We start from the raw sequence: 25,581 nt of genomic DNA, 5'->3' as shown, positions 1-25,581 counted from the left end.
AGACCCAAACCAAGAAAATAAACACGAGGGGGGACATTACTGCAGATTCTGAAGAAATTTAAAAAATCATAAGAGGACACTGTGAACAACTGTACATCAACAAACTAGACAATTTAGAGGAAATGGCCAATTTCTTGGAAACACGTGAACAACCTAGACTGACCAGAGAGAAATAGAAGACCTCAACAAGCCAATCAAAGTAAAAAGATCCAATCAGTCATCAAAAAGCTTCCTACAAATAAAAGCCCAGGGCCAGATGGCTTCACAGGGGAATTTTGCCAAACTTTCCGTAAATAATTGACAGCATTCCTACTCAAACTTGTTCAAAAAATTGAAGAAAATGGAACACTACCTAACTCATTTATGAAGCCAACATCACTCTAATAACCAAACCAGATAAAGATGCTACCAGAAAGGGAAACTACAAGCCAATCTCCCTAACGAACATAGAGCCAAAAATTCTCAGCAAAATACTTGCAAATCGAATTCAAAGACACATTTAAAAAAATCATACACCATGATCAAGTGGGGTGCATCCCAGGCATGCAAAGGTAGTTCAACATAAGAAAATCAATCAATGTAATACAACACATTAACAAATTAAAAGAGAAAAATCAAATGATCATCTCATTATATGCTGAAAAAGCATTTGACAAATTTCAGCATCCTTCTTTGATAAAAAACTTCAAAAGGTAGGAATTGAAGGAAACTTCCTCAATATGATAAAGGGCATATATGAAAAACCCATAGCCAGCATAGTACTCAATGGTGAGAGACTGCAAACCTTCTCTTTAAGATCAGGAATGAGACAGGAATGCCCACTGTCACCATTATTATTCAACATTGTATTGGAAGTTCTAGCCAGAGGAATCTGGCAAGACAAAAAAACAAAAGGCATCCAAGTTGGAAAGGAAGAAGTAAAGCTGTCATTATTTGCAGGTGCTATGATCTTATATTTGGAAATGCCTGAGAAATCAATGACACAGCTACTTGAGCTAATAAACAAGTTCAGCAAACTGGCAGGATACAAAATTAATGCACATAAGTCAGTAATGTTCCTATACACCAGAAATGACCTAATTGAAGAGACACTCAAGAACAAGATTGCATTCACAATAGCAACTAAAAAAATCAGGTACCTAGGAGTAAACTTAACCAAGGATATAAAAGACCTCTACACAGAAAATTACATAACTTTACTAAAAAGAAATAAAGGGGGACTAAAGATATGGAAAGATATTCTGTGTTCATGGATAGGAAGGCTAAACATTGTTAATCTGTCAATCCTACACAAACTGATATATAGATTCAATGCAATACCTAACAAAATTCCAACAACCTACTTTGGAGACTTGGAAAGGCTAGTTGTCAAATTTACTTGTGAGAGAAAGGGACCTTGAATTGTTTAAAACATTCTAAAAAAGAAAAAATGAAGTGGGAGGACTTACACTTCCTGACTTTGAAGACTACTATAAAGCCACAGTAGTCAAAACAGCATGATATTGGCACAAAGATTGACATATTGATCAATGTAATCAAATTGAGAATTTGGAAATACACCCTCAGATACACAGTTGATTTTTTCCAAACCCACTGAACTGGGACAGAAAAGTCTCTTCAACAAATGGGGCTGGAAGAACTGGATATCCTTATACAAAAGAATGAAAGAGGACCCCTACCTCACACCCTATACAAAAATTAACTCAAGGTGGATCAAAGAGCTCAATATAAGAGGCAGTACCATAAAACTCCTTAAAGATAATGTAGGGAAACATCTTCAAGACCTTGTATTAGGAGGTCACTTCTTAGCCCTTACACCCCAAGCACAAACAATGAAAAAAAAAAAAATAGATAAATGGGAACTCCTCAAAATTTAAAATCTTCTGTACCTGAAAGGAAGTTGTCAAAAAGGTGAAGAGGCAGCCAATACAATGGGAGAAAATATTTGGAAAACATGTATTTTATAAGAGACTGATATCTTACATATATAAAGAAATCCTACAACTCAACAATGAATGGTACAGACAGCTCAATTATAAAATGGGCAAAAGATATGAAAAGACATTTCTCTGAAGAGGAAATACAAATGGTTAAAAACACATGAAAATATTTTTATCTTCACTAGCTATTAGGGAGATGCAAATCAAGACCACACTGAGATATCATCTCACACCAATTAGAATGGCTGCCATTAAACAAACAGAAAACTACAAATGCTACAAATGCTGGAGAGAATGTGGAGAAATTGGAACTCTTATTCATTGCTGATGGGACTGTGTAATATAGCCACTGTGGAAGACAGTTTGGCAGTTCCCAGAAAACTAGATATCAAGTTACCATACGATCCAGCAATTTCACTTCTTGGTGTATACCCAGAAGATCTGAAAGCAGTGACATGAACAGATATTTGCACACCAATGTTCATATCAGCATTGTTCACAATTTCCAAGAGAGAGAAACAATCCAAATATCCTTCAACAGATGAGTTGATAAGCAAAATATGGCATATGCATATGATGGAATACTATGCAGCAGTAAGAAGGAATGAGGTCAGGAAACATATGACTACATGGGTGAACTTTGAATACACAATGCTGAGTGAAATAAGTCAGACACAAAAGGAAAGATATTGTATATTACCAGAATTGTGAACTCTGTTTAAAATGTAAAATAAGTGTCTTATAATGTAGAATATAGGGGACCTAGAGATAGACAAAGTTAGTGAAGGGGAAATGATAATCTAATATGTTCAGATATGATAATGAGGGTGAACTTAATTGTACGGGAGTGGCCAGATGTGACTAAGGATCATTAATGGGATTATAAATATCAGTGATGCATTGAAGGTGAACATGTTTGTAAATTGTTTAAAGGCCTGTAACCTGCAGAGTAGCAGGTTATGCTTACAAGGTATGATACTGGTGTTAGCATGATATGCTTAGCATGATATGCTTACAAGGTATGACACTGGTGCAGATGGTTAACAACAGAGTGGTATACGGAAAAAATACCCATTACAGATTAAAGACTATATTCAATATGAATATCTTACTGGCACTACACTAATACTAGGGATGAATAATTAGCAGCTGATAAGAGCTCTGAGATGTAATATGTTATGATAATTGTCAAAAGTTGAGAGTGATGATTGTACAACTAAGTGAAGATAATGTAAGAAACTGTTTATCTTGGGACAGAATATATATTAAGTGAAATTAGGAACCCATTACTTAGTAAATCAAGCCCTTGACTTGAGGTTTGCTCTTGTGAAACTTAGGGTTGTAAATGGGAGGCTGAGGCCTCCTATAATTATGCCTAAGAGGCATCTCCAGGGAACCTCTTTTGTTGCTCAGATGTGGCTTTTCTCTCTCTAAGCCCAACCAGCTAATAAACTCATTAACCTCCCCCCAAAAAGGGACATGACTTCCAGAGGAATGAATCTCCCTGGCAATGTGGGCCATGACTCCCAGGAATGAGCCTGGCCCTGGTAGTGAGGGGTTGAAAATGCCTACTTGACCAAAAGGGGGACAAAAGAAAGGTAACAAGCTGAGGTCACAGTGGCTGAGAAATCCTTAATAGAGTCAAGAAGCTATCCTGGAGGTTTCTCTTATGCAAGCTCCAGCTAGACATCCCAAATGGCCACAGTACATCATGTCCTTACCAAAGGTAGTCCCAAATACCTAGGTCACTACCTGAGATTCTATAAAAGATTCATTCACTAGGTTTTATGTCTCAGAAACTTAAATCCACCAGAATGTTCCTATGCCAGACAAGTCCTAAAACCCAGAGACAACAGCCTCTTTAAGAACAACAATCATATGCAGCTCCCTTCCCCATACTGTTGATACCTCCCTTCAGTATGAACAATTTAGGGTGTTCATGACCTAGACATCTCTGAAGATGGAGAAAAAGTCTAAGTGAGAGGAAGGGGTAGTAACAGACAACATAAGATTTAACAAAAGCCTATGAATACGGAAACTTTATATAAATATATATATATTTTAGATTCTGGGCTGTTGGAATAGCTGGAAGGAGGTAGATGACATGGTGGAACTGTACTCTATAACATCCTTTGAAATTTTCTCTATAGCTACTTGTTGAATTGTGCTTTGAAAGCCTTCACTTTTCTGTATATACCCTATACTGCATAATAAGGAAAGAACTGAGACTGTGGAACTGTAACCCTTAACAATTTTTGAAATTGCGTATATAACTGCTTGTTGAGCTGTTTGAAAGTTAACACCTTTCTGTATGTATGTTATATTTTACAGTAATAGAAATAGCTGAAGTTGTGGAATTATGACCCATGACATTCTTTGAAGTTTGTTCTCTAACTGCTTGTTAAATCATACCTTGAAAGTTACCACTGTTATGTATCTATGTTAAAGTTCACAATAAAAAATGCATTAACAACAACAATAAAAAGACCCACACTGAATGGGCCAGGTCCACACCTCCATGGAAATAATTTAATCAAAGTCCTTACCCACAGTTGGGTGAGTCATGTCTCCACGGAAACACTCAATCAAAAGGTTCCACCCTAATCAAAATACTAATAAGTCTGCCCCCACAAGATTGTATTAAAGAATATGGCTTTTCTGTGGGGACATAATATATCCAAACAGGCAAAGTCTGTGCCCTGGACCCCAAAAAGGCATGATCTCTCCAAATGCAAAAATACATTCATACCATAACAATATAGATAAGTACAAAGTCCTAACATTCTCCTCTGGCTGTGGACCTGTGAAACTCAAGACAAGTTATCTGCTGCCAATATACAAAGGAGGGACAGTCATAGGATAAAAGTTCCCATTGCCATAGGGAGAAATTTAAAGGAAAACAGGGTTCATGGAACCAAAACAATTCCTAAAATCTGCAGGGCAAACTCCATTAGCTTTCAAAGTCTGAGAGTCATTTACTGAATTATGCCTTTTCCTTGGGGCTTGAGAAAGCAGGAGTCCAACATTTTCCAAGGGCTTATGCAGCAGCCCTTTTCTCTCCAAATGGTGTGGTGAGTGCTCCAACATATCCACACATGGGGGAGACCACCTTCTCAGCCCCACCCTCCTCAAACATTGGCATGGCACCTGGACTCTCTTCCATCTCTGGGGCACATGCTCAACCCCTTCAGAACAGTGGGGTGGTGGCCAGGCTCTTCCCAATTCCTGAGGAATGTGCTCCACCTTCTCTGAGGCTGGGGCAGCAGCACTCTTCCTGAGCATTGAGGTGGAAGGCCCACCCTCTGTCTCCAGGAAAAACTCACCCTTTCTATGTGCATGGGTTGCTCTGCTCTCCTTGCCTGAGATTTCTTGGCTTCGGACATTGGCGTCCATGGTTTTGCCTTCTCTGAAGAAATTTTTCCTTCAGTCTGTTCCTTTTCTGTCCCTTTTAGTCCAGACTGGTTGTGGTTCTTTCTATGCACAACTTACAAAAAATTTGTTGGCTTGGCATGCAACATACAGGGGTCAAAACCATCAGACAACAAGACTTTCCACAAATCCTTACTGGGTAACTCCATCTCCAATCCTGGCTTGTGAAATGGCTGGCTTGTTCCAGGTTTTGTTAAATCCTAATGTGGTGCACTATTCTCTGAGGTTTCACTTTCTGAAGCCCAGAATTTTCCAGACTATCAATTTCTGATTTCTTTGTACCCAGGAGTTCAGTTCTCAGCTTATCTCTTTCCTTTCACATTTTACTGCAAGCTGCAAGGAGAAGCCAGGCTGCATTTTTCCACATTTAGTTTGGAGATCTCTTCAGCTAAGTATCCCAGCATGTCACTTCCAAATTCTGCCATCCACCAATGCCAGGACTCAATTTTGTCAAGTTCTGTCACTTTAAAAGAAGGATTGCCTTTCTTCCAGTTAGCAATGACACAGTCATCATTTCTGTCTAAGGCTTCCTTGAAAGTATCTTTAGAGTCCATATTTCTACCAACAGTCTCTTCAGAGCAATGTAGGCCTTTCCTTTCAAGCTCCTCACAATTCTTCCAGAATCTTCTCCTAATCCATTTAAAAAGCTTTTCCAACATGTTTGGTATTTGCATACTCAGCAGCAGCATCCCACTTCCCTGGTACCAAAATCTGTTCCAGTTTGCTAATGCTGTTGTTACCAGAATGGATTGGCTTTTATAAAGGGGATTTATTGGGTTACAAATTTACAGTTCTGTGGCCATAAAAGTGTCCAAACTAAGGCATCAACAAGAGGACACCTTCATTGAAGAATGGCTGCTGGCATCTGGAACACTTCTGTCAACTGGGAAGGCATGTGGCTGGTGTCTGATCCTTTGCTCCTGGGTGGCATTGCTTTCAGCTTCTGAGTCTGGTGGCTTTCTGTCTAAGTGTCTGGAAATCCTCTCTTAGCTTCTCCAGGGCAAACTCTTGGCTTCATCTCTTAGCATCTCTAAACCTCTTTCTGTCTGCATCTCCACCCATCTCTAGGCATCAGCAAGCATCTCTGTCTGTTTGGGCTTTTATCTTCTCTCTTAAATGCTCCAGTGAACAATCAAGACCCACCCTGACTGGGAAGGGCTACACCTCCATGGAAATAATCTAATCAAAAGTATCACCCACAGTTGGGTCAGTCATATCGCCATGGAAACACTCAATCAAAAGTTTCATCCTAATCAAAAGACTAATAAATTTACCCTTAGAAGATTGCATTAAAAAACATGACTTTTTGGGGGACATAATATACCCAAACTGGCACAGCAGTAGAACCCTCTCCTTCTTCCCCTCTCCATTTGTTTAACATTGTAAAAATTTCTCAGCCATGTTTTTGTTTTCTTATGTTTTTTTCTTTTTTCATTTTCAGAGTAGATATCTTGAATATATTATATTAATGTTATCCCTTGGAATTTGGTCAATTGTGTTGATTTTTAATTTCATTTTAAAATTATTTGTTGCTATATAGAAATATGACTCCTTTTTGTACATGTAGGTCTACTATTTATGAATTTTATCATATTTTATCTTCTAATGTCTTTATTTTGCCTTAAATTTCAAAGCATATTTTTTTCTGAATACAGAATTCTAGGTGGTAGCATTTTCCTTTCAGTATTTTAAAGATGTCATTTCATTGTCATCTGACTTGCACTGTTCTAATGAGAAGTCAATCATCTTTCTTATTGTTCTTCCCCAAATGTAATGTGTCTTTTTTCCTCTGGATCCTTTTAATTTTTTCTCTTAATCTTTGTTTTTTTCAGCAGTTTAACTGTGATATACCTAGGTGTGCATTCCTATGTGTTTATCTTGCTTGAGTTGGTTGAGCTTCTTGGAAAATTTCTAACCATTGTTTATTTTTTTTTTCTGCCCCAATATATCTTTTCTCTCCTTCTAGAGCTCCAATTATATATTTTTTAGACCTTGATATGTTTCCACTGATAATTGAGGCTCTGTTTTTTTTTTTTTCCTAGTTTCTCCCCAATCTGTGCTATGGTTTGGATAGTTTCTTTTGTTCAATCTCTGAAACTAATCTTTTCCCCTGCAATGTATCATCTACAAAGACTAGTCAATGAATTTTCATTTCAAAGTTTTATAGTTCCAGAATTTCCATTCCTTTTTTTCTAGCTTCCATTTCTTCTTTTTAATTCCCCATCTCTTCACTCTTTATCCATCTTTATTGTTAAATATTTGAACATATTTATAATAGTTTTATATAGTTCTTTTCAGGACTATCATTTGGCCTAAATCATATGAATTGACTTTATCAATAGACCGATATTTTATAAGGCACATTTTGGCTTGACTGTGTAGATCTGTTAGTTGGCAGCTCTTGATCTTTCTGGTGCCATTGAAGCTTATAGACTTCTTCTCAGATAATGTTTTTTTAACTGTAATTTTTTTAAGATATATTCGCATACCATACAATCCATCCAAAGTATACAATCAATGGTTCACAGCATCACATATTTGTGTATTCATCACCATGATCATTTTTAGAACATTTGCGTTACTCCAGAAAAAGAAATGAAAGAAAAATGAAGACCCCAACTATCCCATACTCCTTACCCTTCCCTCTTATTGACATTAGTATTGCACTCAACCCAATTTTAAGACTTACAATAGAGGTAGGTTAACTAAGACAGTGTAGTATTGTCAGAGATAGATATATAGATCAGTGGAACAGAACAAAACATCAAGAAGTAGATCCATACAAACAGGGGCAACTAACTTTTTTTTCCCTCTATAGTTATACAGTAATTATCAAAGATCAGGGCTACTGGATTACAGTTCAACAGCTTCAGGTATTTCCTTCAGGCTATTCTAAAATGCTAGACATTGGAAAGAAATATCTATATAATGAGTCAGTAGTCATAGTCATTTGTTAAATCCTAATTTCTCAGTTACACTGACTCTCTCTCATTTGATTTTTCTCTCAATCTTCAGGGATATCTGGACAATGACCATTTTAATGTCTTCATGCTGGAAAGCGGTGTTGACCTTATGGGGTAGAAGAATAAAACTAGTTAATGTTCTTGGAGAGACTGGTACCTCTGGATATCAGAGCTTGTTTGGCATAGGATCAGTCTGGAAGCTTTAAGTTTCTGAAAAAGTAAATTTACTAAGAAAAACTTTTATAGACACCGAGAGCCCAAAGTGCACAAAAATTCATAATTTTGATGAAATCTGATTTATCTGTTTTCTTCTTGTTGCTTGTACTTTGGGTGTAAAACTTAAGAAATCATTGCCCAACACAGTATCCTGGAATATGCTTCCCTACATTTTCTTCCAGGAGTTTTATGGTTCCTAGTTCTTATATTTAGGTCTTTGAACCATTCTGAGTCAATTTTTGTATACAGTGTGAGGTAGGGGTCTACCTTCATTCTTTTGCATATGAATATTCAATTTTTCCAGCACCATTTGTTGAAAAGACTATTTTTAACCAATTGAGTAGACTTGGCACCCTTGTCGAAAATCAATTGGCCATAGATATGAGAGTCTATTTGTGAACTCTCAGTTTGATTCTGCTGGTCTATAATTCTGTCTTTGTTCCAGTACCATGCTGTTTTGACCACTGTATCTTTGTGGTAAGTTTAAAAATTGGGAAATGTGAGTCATCTAACTTCATTCTTCCTTTTAAAGATATTTTTGGCTTGTTGGGGCTCCTTATCCTTCCAAATAAATTGGTTGATTGGATTTTCCATTTCTGAAAAGAAGGTTGTTGGAATTTTGATTTGGATTGCATTGAATCTGTAAATTGTTTTGGGTAGAATTGACATCTTGACAACATTTAGTCTTCCAATCCATGAGCATGGAATATCCTTCCAATTATTTAGGTCTTCTTTGATTTCTTTTAACAATGTTTTGTGGTTTTCAATGTATAAGTCATTTACATATTTGGTTGAATTTATTCCTAGATATTCGATTATTTATTTGCTATTATAAATGGAATTTTTTCTCAATTTCCTCTCCAGATTTTTCAATACTAGTTTATAGAAATACTATTGATTTATGTGTGTTGATCTTGTACCCTGCTATGTTTTTTTTTATTTTATTTTTATTTGTTTATTAGTTCTATTAACTTTGTTATAGTTTCTGGGAGATTGTCTATATATAGAAACATGTAACTTGCAAATAGGGAAAGTTTTACTTTATCTTTTCCAATTTGGATGCATTTTGTGGTAGTTTGGAACTGTATGTATCCCCAGAAAGACATGCTCTGAAACTGAATCCTTTCCTGTGGGTATGAACCCATTGTAAGTAGGATTTTTTATGAGGTAACTTCAGTTAAGGTATAGCTCACCTCAGTCAGGTTGGATCTTAATCCCATTACAACAATCCTTTGTAAATGGAATGAAATTCAGACCTAGGAGAGAGAAAGACACAGGAAAGAAAGCTTAAATTCCATGGAACCCAGAAGAGAATGGAGAGGCCAGGGGAGGCTGTCATGTGTATTGCCATGTGACAGAGGAGCCAAGGACCAGGTATCACTGGCATCCAGGCCCAGAATGCCAGTCTTTGGGAAGAAAGCATTGCCTTGATGATGCCTTGATTTGGACTTTTTCCCAGCTTCAAAATTGTGAGCTAACAAATTTCCATTGTTTAAACTAGCTCATTTCATGGTATTTGCTTAAGTAGCCAAGGGAACTAAAACACCATTTTTTTTTCTTGTGTAACTGCTCTGACCAGAACTTCCAGTACAATATTAAATAACAGTGGGGACAGACAGTATCCTCATCTTGGTCCCTATCTTAGATGAAAAATTTCAGTCTTTCACCATTGAATATGATGTTAGCTTTCAGTTTTCTGTATATGTTTCTTTTTTTTTTTTTTAATCATGCTGAAGAAGTTTCCTTCTATCCCTGTTTTTCTAAGTGGTTTTATCAAAAAGTTGTGCTGTATTTTGTCAAATGCCTTTTTTTGTATCAATTAATGTGATCATTTGTTTCTTTTCCTTAATTCTATTAATGTCATGTATCATATTAATCAATTTTCCTATGTTGAACCATCCTTGCATGCCTGAGATAAATCCCATTTGATCATGGTGTATCATTCTTCTAATGTGCTTTTAGATTCACTTTGCCAGTATTTTGTTGAGGATTTCTTTTTCTTTTTCTTTCCTCCTTTCTTTTATTGTTGTTGGAGAGGTTGTGCATTTACAGATGATACATAAAATACAGGATTCTCATATAACACCCCACACCCAACACCTTGCATTGATGTGAAACATTTGTTAAAACTGATGACAGCTCATTTTAAAAATTGTACTATGAGTTAAGTTCTATGGTTTAACTTAGGGCTCACTGTGTAGTGTTTCATTGATTTTTTAAATTTCTTATTCTGTTACCATATATACAATCTAAAACTTCCTCCTTCTAATCATATTCAGATATGCATTTCAATTCTGTTAATTGTGATCACAATATTGTGCTACCATTGCCAACATCCATTACCAAAACATTTCCACTTTCCAAATAGGAACACTGTATATTTTAAGCCTTTCATTGAGAATTTTTGCATCTCTATTCATAAGGGTTATTGGTGTTTAATTTTCTTTTCTTTTGGTATTTTTATCTGGCTTTTGGAGAGTTTGAGCAGAACTGATGTCAATTTTTCTTGGAATGTTTGGTAGAATTCCACTGTGAATCCATCTGGTCATGGGCCTTTTGTTTTTTTGGGAGATTTTGATGACTGATTTAATCTCTTTACTTGTTTTGGGTCTGTTGAGATCTCCTTCTCCTTGAGTCAGTGTAGGAATTCTAGGAATTTGCCCATTTTATCTAGTTTATCAAATTTCTTGGCATACAGTTTTTCATAGTATCATCTTATAATCCTTTTAATTTCTGTGCAGTCAGTGGTAATGACCCCAGTTTCATTTCTTATTTAATTATTTGTGTCCTCTCTCTTCCTTTCTTTGTCAGTCTAGCTAAGGATTTGTAGATGTTATAGATCATTTGAAAGAACCAACTTCTGGTTTTCTCGATTCTATTTATTGTTTTTTTTTATTCTCCATTTCATTTATCTCTAACTCTAATCTTTGTTATTTCCTTTTTTCTGCTTGCTTTGGGTTTAGTTTTCTCTTCTCTTTCTAGATTATCCAGTTGAGAGGTTAGGTCTGTGATTTGAGATCTTCCTTCCTTTTTAGTATAAATATGTACAGCTATAAATTTCTCTTTCAGCAATGCCTTTGCTGCATCCCATAAATTTGGGTATGATGCATTTTCATATTTATTTGCTTCAAGATATTTACCAATTTCCCTTGTGATTTCTTCTATGACCCACTGGTTGTTGAGTCCATTGTTGAATATCCACATATTTGTGAATTTTGCATTTTTCCCTCTGTTATTAATTACTAGCCTCATTTTATTGTGGTTATAGAAGATACATTGTATGATTTCAATAGGTATAAATTTATTGAGACTTGTTTTGTTACCTAACGTATGGTCTATTCTGGAGAATATTCCATGTGCACTAGAGAAGAATGTGCATTCTGTTGCTCTTGGGTGAAGTGTTCTGTATATATCTGTGAGGCTAGTTCTTTTATAGCATCAGTCAAGTATTCTATTTCCTTATTGATCTTCTATCTAGATATTGTATTCTTTATTGAAAGTGGTGTATTTGAAGTCTACTACGTAAGGTAGAACTGTCTATATCTTTTTTCAAATCTGTCAGTATTTGCTTCGTATATTTTGGGGTTCTGCCATTAGGTGCAAATGTATTCATAATTGTATGTCTTCTTGTTGAATTGACCCCTTTACTGGTATATAGTGACTTTTTTTGCCCTTGTAACTGTTTTTGACTTAAAGTCTGGGTGGTGTGGAGGTGTTATGTACCCTAGAAAAGGCCATGTTCTTTTAATCCATTCCTGTGCATGCAGACCTGTTGTGGATGGGACATTTTGATAAGGTTATTTCAATTGAAATGTGACCCACCCCATTCAAGGTGGGTCTTAATCCTTTGCTGCAGTCCTTTATGAGGATAAAAGACAGAAAAACCCCAGAGAGCTCAGAATGAAATGCCCAGCAAAGTTTGGAGAGAGTTTAGAGAGAGAAAAGCCCTGGAGATGCTAAGAGAGGACCCACAGAAGCTCAGAGAGGATGTCACTGGAACCATGAGCTGAAAGCAATGACATGCAGGGAAAAAGGACAAGCAGATGCCAGCTATGTGCCTTGCTATCTGACAGAGAAACCCTCAATGCCAGTGGTCTTTGTTCAGAGAATGTATTGTCCTGTTGATACCTTAACTGGGACATTTTCATGGCCTTAGAACTGTAAATTTGTAAACTAATAAATCCCCATTGTAAAAGCCAACCCATTTCTGGTATATTACATTCTGTCAGCTTTAGCAAACTAAAACAAAGTCTATTTTATCTGATATTAATATGGTTATCATAGCTCTCCTTTTATTTGCATGGCATATGTTTTTTTCCATCTTTTCACTTTTAGCCTTCCTGTGTCTTTGAATTTAAGATGAGTCCCTTGTAAGTAGCATATAGTTGGGTCATGCTTTTTAATTCATTCTGCCAATCTCTGCCTTTTTATTGGAAAGTTTAACCCATTTACATTTAAAGCAACTACTATTAATGCAGGACTTTCTTCTGCTATTTTGCTACATAGTCTTTTTTAAAGTATTATACCATTTTATCCCTCAATTCTTACCTTAATGCCTACTTTCATATTTATTTGATTTTTGTATTGTATGATTTTGAGTCCCTTCTCATTTATTTCTGGATATATTTTTCATATTTTCTTTGTTGTTATACTGGAGCTAAAATTTAGCATTCTAAATCTATAGCAACCACATATGATTTGACACCAACTTAAATTTATTAGCATGCAATTATTCTGTTCCTTTACCTCTCTGTCCCTTCACCTATTTGATGAACTTGATATAAGCTATATCTTTGTACATTGTATTCCAAAACAATAGATTTATCATTAGTATTTATGCATTTGCATTTTTGACCTTGTAAGAAGTAAAAAGTGGAGTTATGTACCAGAAAATACAATACAATATTACTGGCATTTATAGTTGCACATATGATTACCTTTACCAGATATTTTTATTTCTTTCTGTCACTTTGATCCACTGCCTAGTGTCTCCTCCTTTCACTCAGAAAAACTCCTTTTTCCATTGCCTGTAGGCCTAGTAGGTGACAATCTCTCTCAGCTTTTGTTTATCTGGGGATGTTAATCTTTCCCTCATTTTTGAAAGAAAGTCTTGCCAGATATAAAATTCTTGTTTGGAAAATTGTGGGTTTTTTGTTAAGTATCTCATCCCACTGCCTTCTTTCCTCCATGGTTTCTGATGAGAAATTAGCCCTTAATCTCATTGAGACTCCCTTGTACATAACTCATTGCTTTTCCCTTGCAGCTTTCTGAACTCTCCTTGTCCTTTGCCATCAATACTTTTACTTCTTTGTGTCTGGGCATATGTCGCTTCAAATTTATCCTGTTTGGGAGTCATGAGGTTCTTGGATGTGCACATTCAGGTTTTTTTGCTAAGTTTGGGAAGTTTTTTGCCATTATTTCTTTGAACATATCTTCTGCCCATTTCCCAATTTTTCTTCGGAGCCTCCTACAATGCATATCTTAGTATGCTTGATGGTGTTCCACAGATCCATTAGGCTATGTTTGCTTTTTCTAATTCTTTCTATTCTTCAGCCTGACTCATTTCAATTGTCTTGCCTTTGAGTTCAGTTGTTTTTCTTCTGCCAGCTCCAATCAACTGCTGAAACCCTCTAGGGAATTTTTCATTTTAGTTATTGTGGTCTTAAACTCCATTAGTTTTGTTTGGTTCCTTTTAAAATTTGTTTCTCTATATTGAGATTCTCATATTGTTCATTCCTTGTTTTCCTGATATTCTTTAGTTCTTTCTCTGTATTTTCCTTCATCTCCTTGAGGATATTGAGAATCATTTTTGTAAACTCTGTCTGGTTTGCTCACTGTCCGGTATCCTTCATTGATGCTTTCTGGACTTTTTTCCTTTGGTTGGGCCATCATTGTCTGTTTCTTTGTTTATCTTGCAAGCTTTTTTTGCACATAATACATTTTAATACTTTAAAGTGTTAACTCTGGGATTTAGTTCCTGAGCTGTCTGTTTCTTAAATTTGTATCCAGCTGGTGTTATGACAGAGATTGCCTAGAGTGCTAACAAAACTAACCAATGCAAAAAAAAAAAAATACCTTTTACAGTCTTTGCAAATTGGCTTTTCATTTGCTTGTGCTCTCCTTCAGGATTTGGCCCTCTATCAAGAAATCAGCCTGAGGCAAATGCAAAGTACTTGGTCCTCCCTGTCTTTTCCGAGACTGTGTCTTGTCCTGGGCTGATGCTTGCTAATGTCCTTATGTGTTCCCCTTTTTACAGGAATTTGGATGTCTTTTCTACTCCCTATGAAATAGACTTTCTCCCTCTCTGGAGTACTCTATTGTAATACTTGAAACTGATAATCCTTTGTCCCAGGCTGTTTGCCTTAATTGTTTCTTATATTGCTTTATTTGTCCCAAGCTGCTTCTCCTGTGGCTTTTGAAGCTGAATTTTCTTAATATGGCACTTGCCCAGTTAATGAAGCCCTTTAATGGTTTTCTGTAATTTTGAGGAAGTATACGGTCTTTAAGAAGTGGGTTAGAATTATGGCCATCCTCAGAGTTGCCTCCAGCTATCTGAAGTTGCTGATCAAAAGCAGTGATCAGCAATTGGAGCACACACCCCTGATCTTGGGAAATTTGGTATTTTTATTCCACCGTGGCACCAGCATGCTGCATTAGGAGTCAGAACTGTGGACCCCCACCCTCTCCCTGCAGTAAGGTTGGGCAGTGGGTATAGTAACTGCCATAGGAAGAGTGAAATTCACTGATATTTACTTCATTTTACCACCCTCCTCCTCCACTCTTCCCTGGGTGCTCCACAATATTTTACTATACTCTAGAGTTTCAAAAGTGTTCATTCAGACAGTACCTGACAATTATCCTGGTGGAGGGAATGATTCTTAGAACTTCCTATTCCACCTTCTTTCCACAATCCTCTCCTGGTATAAATCTTTTATGAAAATATTTTTCCTCTATTATTAATTACTATGCATATTCTTTCCTTGGTTTTCAGAGTCTTTGTATTTGTTCATTGTTATTTTATTTATTTATTTTTCAAATTTTTATAATCATTTTTAGAGATAACAATAACAAACATTTAAATGGTGAATTCCACTGGGAATAATTAACAAGGGAAATGAAATGCAAGCATATACTATAATAAAGTTCATGTAGGTGAACTATAGCATGCAAACATGCAACTGATCCTTTTTTTCATTTTTACCTAAACACAAGGAAGCAGATACTTAAGTATTTGTAGACATATGTTCTTAATGGTATATATAGATGTGAGAAACCATTGAGGCCAAAAAAGACAAGACAGAAGTGGAAATTCCTAAGGTGAACCTTAGGAATAGGGGTTGTATTAGTTAGGGTTCTCTAGTGAAACAGAATCAATGAGAGATATCCATAAATACAAGATTTACAAAAGTGTCTCATGCAACTGTGGGTATGCATGAGTCCAAATTCCATAGGGCAGGCAGCAAACTGGCAACTCCAATGAAGATGTTCAATGAACTCCTCAGGAAATGAACTGACAACTTCGACAAACTCCTCAGGAAACATTTCACTGGTCAGCTGAAGAAGAAGTGAAGGTCCTCCATCTGTCTCACTTAAAAGTCTTCAACTGATTGGATTCAAACCAGCTGATTGCATTCTCTCATTGTGGAAGACACACCCTTCATTGACATCATTGGTCACAGCTGTGGCCCACTGACTGATGATTTAATAAACCAGCCTGTTGGTTTATTAACCAGCCACAAATGTCCTCACAGCAACAGTTAGGCCAGTGCTTGCTTGACCAGACAGCTGGGTACCATCACGTGGCCAAGTTGACATGTGAACCTAACCATCACAGTCCACACCTTGTCAACTTGTCAGTTATACACATCACCTAAAACCATACTTTATCTCTAAGTAGAGAATGATAACAGACATATTTCACCTAACAACACTCTGCTGTGCAGCGTACAACCAGAAATGCACTAAATCTCTCCAGAATAGGGTGCAAGTCCTTGGGTGACATTAACTCTTAACATTTATTTCCTTTAGCTTAAATATAGCAAAATGAACAATACAGCTTATGTCATATGATAATGGGATCAGAGAGAGAAGAAAGCAAAGATATTTGCCTTTACAGACAAATACAAACATACTCATAACAAAACAGGAGGAACTATTCATACCATCATAGTCCTAGTTTCTGTAACTGGTTCACATGGCCATAGTTCATATTATCACTACTTTCTTCCACTACCCATTCCATGTTCCCTTTACCCTCAGCAAGCACTTCAGCTGGCCATGGTTCTTTGCCTAGTGAGATGACCCAAACCTTCATTCCCGAAGTTTCTTGGTCATTGGTAGTCCTGCCTGGGTTGGGTTGTTGCAGTTTTCCATTGACTTTAATCACAGGGCATGGTAGTACTAAGAAACATCCTAGGGGATCTCCTGTATTCCAAGAAATAAATTTTTTCTTTACTCCCATTGTGTAGTTGCAGTGCTATTTCCCCTTGATAGACAGGATCAGTCACTCCAGCCTGTATGGTAATCCCCTTTGTTGCCTGTTGATTTGGAGGCATAAGAAGCCCAAAGTGGCCAGGTGGCAGTCTTAACTTCCAGTTCATGGGATTATTGTTGTGTTTTCTGGTGGAAGAACTCCTCCTTTTGGAACAGAGACTTGTAGAACAGCAGAGCTTAAGCTTGCAGAGACAGGAAGCAAAAATTTACCGAGTGGATCACTAGGAGTGATAGTGAATGGTGCCACTCCTGTTTCCACCGCTTGATTCCTGGACCCATGGATCCTGGCTATGGGAGAAACAGCACCATAGAGTGGACACTGATTCAGAGCATACACAGCCTCCTGGAGAACACTGCCCAGCCCTGCAAGGTATTGCCACCTAGTTGGTGCTGAAAATGAGTCTTCAAAAGGCCATTCCACCATTCTATCAACCCAGTTGCTTCTGGGTGATAAGGAACATAGCAAGATCAGAGAATTCCATGAACATGTGCCCATTCCCTCAATTCATTTGCTGTGAAGTGGGTTCCTTGGTCAGAAGCAATGCTGTGTGGAATACCGTGATGGTGGATAAGGCATTTTGTAAGTCCACAGATGGTAGTTTTGACAGAAGCATTTCATGCAGGGAAGGCAAAACCATATCTACAGGATGTGTCTATTCCAGTGACAACAAATTGCTGTCCCTTCCATGATGGAAGTGATCCAATGTAATCAACCTGCCATCAGGTAGCAGGCTGATCACCTTGGAGAATGGTGCCATATCAGGGACTGAGTATGGGTCTCTGCTGTTGGCAGATTGGACACTCAGCAGTGACTGTGGCCAGGTCAGCCTTGGTGAGTGGAAGTCCATGTTGCTAAGTGCATGCATAATCTCCATCCCTACCACTATGACCACTTTGTTCATGAGCCCATTGGGCAATGACAGGAGTTATTGGGGAAAGAGGCTGATTGGTATCCACCAAATGGGTCATTTTATCTACTTGGTTATTGAAATCTTCTCCTGCTGAAGTCAACCTCTGGGGAGCATTCACATGGGACACAAATATCTTCATGTTTTTTGCCCACTCAGAAAGGTCTATCCATATACCCCTTTCTCAGACTTCCAATCATGTTCCTTCCAAGTCCCTGACCATCCAGCCAATCCATTAGCAACAGCCCATGAATCAGTGTACAAATGCACCTATGGCCAGTTCTCCTTACAAGCAAAGTGAACAACCAGGTGCACTGCTCAAAGTTCTGCCCACTGGGAGGATTTCCCCTCACCACTGTCCTTCAGGGACATGGCAGAAAGGGGCTGCAGTGCTGCAGCTGTCCACTTTTGGGTGGTGCCTGTTTATCATGCAGAACCATCTGTAAGCCAGGCCTGAGTTTTCTCTTCCTCAGTCAAATGATTGTAAGGAACTCCCCAAGATTCCATAGCTGTGGGCTGGGAAAGAGAAGATAAGGTGGAAGGAGTGGGGGCCGTGGGCATTTGGGCCACTTCCTCATGTAACTTACTTGTGCCTTCAGGACCTGTTCGAGCTCTATCTCATGTATGTCATCTCCATTTTTTGATGGAGTTCTACTGTACACACCCAACTTTATGGCTTGTTGGGCCAGACAATACCCAGCTCATGCTAGGTAACTCAGGTCTCATGGTAACTTGGTGGCCTATGGTTAAGCGTTCTGTCTCTACTAAGGCCCAGTAGCAGGCCAACAGCTGTTTCTCAAATGGAGAGTAGTTATCTGCAGAGGATGGTAAAGCTTTACTCCAAAACCCTAAGGGTCTGCATTGTGATTCTCCTATAGGAGCCTGCCAAAGGCTCCGAACAGCATCTCTATTTGCCACTGACACTTCCAGCACCATCAGGTCAGCTGGATCATATGGTCCAAGTGACAGAGCAGCTTGCACAGCAGCCTGGACCTGTTGCAGAGCCTCATCTTGTTCTGGTCCCCACTCAAAACTAGAAGCTTTTCTGGTCACTTGGTAAATGGGCCGGAGTATCTCATCCAAATGAGGAATATGTTGTCTCCAAAATCTAAAGAGGCCAACTAAATGTTGTGCATCTTTTTTGGTCACAGGAGGGGCCAGATGCAACAGTTTATCCTTCATCTTAAAAGGGATATCTCGACAGGCCCCACACCACTGGACACCTAGAAATTTTACTGAGGTGGAAGGCCCTTGTATTTTTGTTGGATTTATCTCCTATCCTATGCCATGCAAATACCTTCCCAACAAATCTAGAGTAGTTGCTATTTCTTGCTCAGCAGGTCCAATCAACATGATATCATCAATATAATGGACCAGTGTGATGTCTTGTGGAGGGGAGAAACAATCAAGATCCCTGTGAACAATATTATGACATAGGGCTGGAGAGTTGATATAACACTGAGGTAGCAGAGTGAATGCAAACTTCTGGCCTTGTTAGCTGAATGCAAACTGTTTCTGGTGGTCCTTACTAACAACTATTGAGAAAAAAGCATTTACCAGATCAGTAGCTGCATACCAGGTACCAGTGATGTGTTGATTTGCTCAAGCAATGATACAACATCTGGAACAGCAGCTGCAATTGGAGTTACTACCTGGTTAAGCTTATGATAATCCACTGTCATCCTCCAAGACCCATCTGTTTTCTGCACTGGCCAAATAGGAGAGTTGAATGGGGATGTTGTGGGAATCACCACCCCTGCATCCTTCAAGTCCTTAAGAGTGGCATTAATCTCTGCAATCCCTTCAGAAATCTGGTATTGCTTCTGGTTTACTATTCTGCTAGTCAGGGTCAGTTCTAGTGGCTTCCACTTGGCCTTTCCCAACATAATAGCCCTCCCTCTCTGAGTCAGGGAACCAATGTGAGGATTCTGCCAGTTGCTGAGTATGTCTATTCCAATTATGCATTCTGGCACTGGGGAAATAACCATAGAATGGGTCGGGGGACACACTGGACCCTCTGTGAGACAGACCTGAACTAAAACTCCATTGATCACCTGACCTCCATAAGCCCCAAGTCTTACTGGTGGCCCCCACTCCTTCCACCTTACCTTCTGTTTCCCAGCCCATGTTTTGCATCTCCTGGAATTAATGTCACTTCTGAACCAGTGTCTAATAACCTCCAAAATATCTGATCATTTTCTTTTCTCCAGTGCACAGCTACCCTGGTAAAAGGCCGTAGGTCCCCCTGGGGAAGGCTGGGAGGAATATTAACAGTATAAATTTTTGGTAGTGTAACAGGGTCCTTCCCCAGGGGTACCCAGCATTCCCCTCATTAAAGGGGCTCTGGATCTGTAAACTGTCTCAAGTCTGGGGATTGATTAAGAGGCCATGACTCTCTGTTTTTTGTAATTCATGGGAGACTTTTGTTCACATGACCTGGAATTCTTCTGCCTATATAGTTCAAACAAGAATTTAGTTGATTGCCCATCTATTTTACTACTTGGTACTCCATGATCTACTAGCCAATGCCACAAGTCTCTGTGAGTCAGATTATTTTGATTGATGCTTTGAGCCTGTTTTCCATTATAGTAGCCATGGCCACCTTGTCTGTGGTTATTAACTACCGCCACTTGGTTTTCTGCTGACTCAGGATCCAATTATCCTCATTGTGTTTAAGGATTCCAGCTCAGTGACAGCAGTTCCTACAGTAATATCTGACCTACAGAGAAGGGTGACTACAGAGCTCTTCAGGGATAATGGAGCTAGTCTCACAAATTTATTCCTCACATTCCTGGTAAAAGGCGTGTCCTCTGGACATTGCAGGGGTGTGTGAGCAGATCTTCCATGATAAATCCACTCTAACATTCCAATCTCTCTAAGCCTTTGAATCCCCTCCTTTTACATTATACCAGGGCAGTTCTGGCATTTCAACCTCCAGTAATGCTGGCCACGTTTTGATCCTTGTTTCAGCCAACCACCCAAGCAAACTCTCAACACCCTTTCTAACCCCTCGAGCTACAACACTGAAGAGAGAATCTCTGCTTAGTGGGCCCATATCAGTAAATTCAGTCTGATCCAACCTTATATTCCTTCCACCATTATCCAACACCCTTAATATCCATTCCCACACATATTCCCCTGATTTCTGTCTGTATAAATTGGAAAATTCAACCAGTGCTTTTGGAGTATAGCATACTTCTTCATGGGTCACACTTTGTACCTCACCCTTTGGGGCCTGTTGGGACTTTAGTCTAGTTATAGGTCTTGAAGCAAAGACTGGTGGTGGGGGTGGGTCATGAAAAGAATTAGAAGTATCCCTCAAGCCATTTACCTTGGGAAATTCTGTTGCATTTTCATCTCCTAAAACAGGATTAATCTCTTTAGGTGGAGACTGGATGGCAGGCTTCTTAGGGCAGACTTGAGGTTGGGAAGCTGATTCCTCAGGGCAGACTGGAGGTGGGGAGGCTGTTTCCTCAGGACAGCCCACTACAGGTAAATCTAACAATGACTCAGCAGAATCCGGGGTTCCAATGTCCTCACTGTCATTATTATCAATCTGTATGTCCCCATCCCAAGTTTCAGGATCCCATTCTTTTCCAATTAATGCCTTTAGTTTAACAGCAGACACCCTGAGAAGTTGAGATTTTAGTTTACGTTGTAAATCTGCTACTCACACAATGAGACTCTGGGTCTGGTTTTCAGAAATCTCAAGTCTGCAGCCACAGGAAATAAGATTTTCTTTCAGGGCACACATAGAAACCTTTACATCTGTCATACGCCACTTACATTTTAAATTTGAAGCCTTTAGCTCGTCCCTTTCCCTTATAACTTTATCCAACGTATCTAAGAGCAGCCAGCTGACATCATTATACCTGTTAATTCTGCAAAACTCTGTGAAGGTGTCGAAAACACCATCACCCAGAGCCTTGTTTTGTATAAGAGTATGATTGGGAGAATCAAACAGTGCTATTTTGCCTATCTCCATTGCCAACTCACGCCATGAACTGTCAGTGCCCTCTCGATTATTGGAAATGGAGTCATTAGTGCCTTTGAATCTAATCAGAGTAGAAAACAAACTGTAAAAGCCCATTTTAAGATTCTGTTCCTCAAGAACCACTCCCGGTACCGAGTTGTATTAGTTAAGGTTCTCTAGGGAGACAGAATCAATGAGAGATATCTATAAATATAAGATTTATAAAAGTGTCTTATGCAACTGTGGGTATGCACGAGTCCAAATTCTGTAGGGCAGGCAGCAAACTGACAACTCTAATGAAGATGTTCAATGAACTCCTCAGGAAACAAACTGGCAACTTTGATGAATTCCTTAGGAAACGCTTCGCTGGTCAGCCGAAGAAGAATTGAAGGTCCTCCATCTGTCTCACTTAAAAGTCTTCAACTGATTGGATCCAAACCAGCTGACTGCATTCTCTCATTGTGGAAGACATGCCCTTCACTGATGTAATCAGTCACAGCTGCAGCCAATTGACTGATGATTTAATAAACCAGCCTGTTGGTTTATTAACCAGCCACAAACATCCTTCCAGCAACAGTTAGGCCAGTGCTTGCTTGACCAGATAGCTGGGTACCATCACCTGGCCAAATTGACACATGAACCTAAGCATCATGGGATGTTTAGATGATTTCTGCTCTCCCAATTAATTATTTATTAAAAAAAGGTAGAAAAATGTATTTAAATGGACAAGATTGAGGCAACATGTTGATATACCTGTTGATACTTGTTAAGAAAGAGAAATTCATTCTAAAAGTACTTGTGTATACCTAGTCATTAAAAATTACATTCAGAAAACATTTATTGCTCACTTACTGTGTGTCAGACACTATATAAAGGCATTTGGGGTGTGGAGTTCCTATTCTTGGGAAGTTCAGAGTCTAGTTGACTGCAGGTAAATACCAACTTTAAATAAATACTTGTAATTTGGTTCTCTCTCTCTCTTTAATATTCTTGGCATTCCATCCTCACTATCTTTTGAGTTCTTTGATACTTTTAAGGAAACATTTTTAATAGCTTATCTAGCACTTTTCATTAATTTTTGTAATTATAGTCAATATGAATAACCTAGCCTATTATATGTACATGTATTGTATATGCATATACCTCTCCATATCTATATCTTATCTATATCTATATCTATATCATTTGTTGTATCAGGAATTTGGATACTTGTTTTTATCATATATCTGGGATGTACAGGGAAAAATGGAGCAACTCTTTATACATAAAGAAGTTGGGTAATGATGGTAACATTTGAGTGAAATATTTTGCCCTTTTAGTTTCCTGTGGAATCCAGGAGTCATCAGGATTCCTGAAATTTTAAATATTAAGTGCCCACTATTAGCTAAGCATTTGCTACACAATAGTATGCAAAAATCTGAAACTTAATAAAAATGGTACAAATGGATTCTCATTTCTTTTCCAAGAAAAACCTTCTAATGGGCTGCTGATGAACTAATCAGGTCAAGTGTTCTCTGAGTTGCCCTCTTTACACAGAGAGTCAGCAAGCGTAACATTTTGTTAACCTATTGACACAGAGGAAATTTATTTTCCATCTGACCTTTTACAGTAACTACTCAAAATTACTTTCTCTTCAGCTAACAAAGTCAATGAAAAAATGATCCAAGTTTAACACTCATAGACAGTAATATTTAAAAATTTTTAAATTCCTGATTGTTTTCTTTTTCAGCAATCATTTCTTTCTCTAGGAAGAACTTCTAATCCTTTGCTGAAATTTTGCAGTTTTGGTTTAGATAGTCATACTCAATCACATATTCACAAAGTACTTTGTTATTTTGTAGATGTTACATGCATACATTTCGAAATGGTCACATGATAATTTTAAATGCACAGAAATTCTATTAGTTAAGAATTTGTGGAAGATTGGATAAAAGTTTAACTTTGGACTACATAGGAACAAAAGTTTTCCTAAGGAAATAGATAGTAAAATACAAACATTGGGAACAATTTTAAAATCTAAGAATAAACTTTTTTTAATGGAAAAGCTAATTATGGGTTCTTATTATCATTCTCTATTGAATATTGATTCTAAGAATCTCTACTCATCAAAATTTAACTTCTTTCTTCAAATTACTTAAAGTTTCTCCAAAATAATAGCACTTTATTTATTTTGAATTATCTTAAAATCTAGTCTCATCTGCTTCAAACTGACCTTCCCCTATAAAGGCCCAAATTAGAAATTTACTCTAGTGAATATGCTTTTAATGGTTTGTTACATTCATAGTATTTACAGTCTCAAGCACAGTCATCCAATTCAATCCCAAGGGTAAGACTTCCTTCACTCTTTAATGGTTGACAAATTTTAAATACTTAGAGAATGCGATTCTACAAATTTCCTTTGCAGACTATTCTAACATTTACTATCTTAAGAATATTGTTATTAAGCATATTTAATCCACCCACCTCCCCAATTTTAAGAGAGGAAATCTAGCTAACTCTCAGTTCATTTTTCATGAATGTGCATATAGACCATTATTTCAATATTTCCCACCAAAGTAAATAGATATCAATATTATTTTATGTTTGTTAGAAAAATTCTATAGACCTGAAAAAGCCAAGAGCATTTTGTATTATCATCAGCAATGGTCACTGTTCCTTCTAGAAGATGTTTCTTTTCACTGAGAAGTATATTTTTAACAACAATGCATTAAACCTTATCCAGAAGCTCATGAATTATCCCAAGAGCAGCATTTCTTTTGGCTGAAAATGTAAAATGGTTTTTATTCCCTGCATGTTGGATTTTCTACCTTGAACAGTCTTATAGTAGAGCTGGTAAAGACATCATTAAATGCTCTTGTGATGGAGAATTGTTTATGAAGCAAACAGTGATGCTTAATTGATAACCATTTTTGTTATTAAATATGTTTATGAAACATTTCCCATAAATTTTAACTTAATTTTGAGGGGTAATAAGTGAAGTCTCCTTTATTTTAATCATGTGTAGACCCAAATACCAGACAGTCATAGTATCTCTTCATGTATTTTTTAAAGTGTAAGCCTTCCATGAAAATTCTTAAGAAAAGTCAAAGAACTTTTGGAAACATTAGTAGTTATCGAAAATTATTTTTAAAACATTACAAATGTGTAGTTTTAAACATGGTTTAGTGCCCAAAATAATGTGTTGGATTTTGTTTTTGTTTTTTTTTTTCCATTTTTAACATAAATATCAACTGCCACTATGTAATTAAGTCACAAACACATTTGAATTTAGGAATTTTTATACTGAAATCTTTTTTTGTAAACAAATCCCATTTCACCAAACAGAAAGATTTTGTTACTGTTTGTGTGTTTCAAAAATGAGAAAGCCTTGTATTGCATAATAGTCTGGTATTGTATGTATCTGTGTAGTTTCTCATTCCACTCCTCTCATTTTTGTTTTCCACAAAACCTCTAGAACAGCATTTTTGTATGCCTGTATATACTTATATATATACATATAGCATAGTAGTTAAAAACTTGGATTCTCTAGCCAGATTGCATGGGTTCAAATCTTGGCTCTGTAGGTTTAGCCATATGACCTTTATAATTCACTCAAACCTCCTATACCTTAGTTTTCTCATCTAAAATGGGAGTTGGGTTAAATGAGGTAACACCTTGTA

This window comes from Choloepus didactylus, chromosome 8 (genome assembly GCF_015220235.1).
Source record: "Choloepus didactylus isolate mChoDid1 chromosome 8, mChoDid1.pri, whole genome shotgun sequence".
NCBI classification, from domain to species: Eukaryota; Metazoa; Chordata; class Mammalia; order Pilosa; family Megalonychidae; genus Choloepus; species Choloepus didactylus.
Note: the sequence above shows the minus strand (reverse complement) of the source record.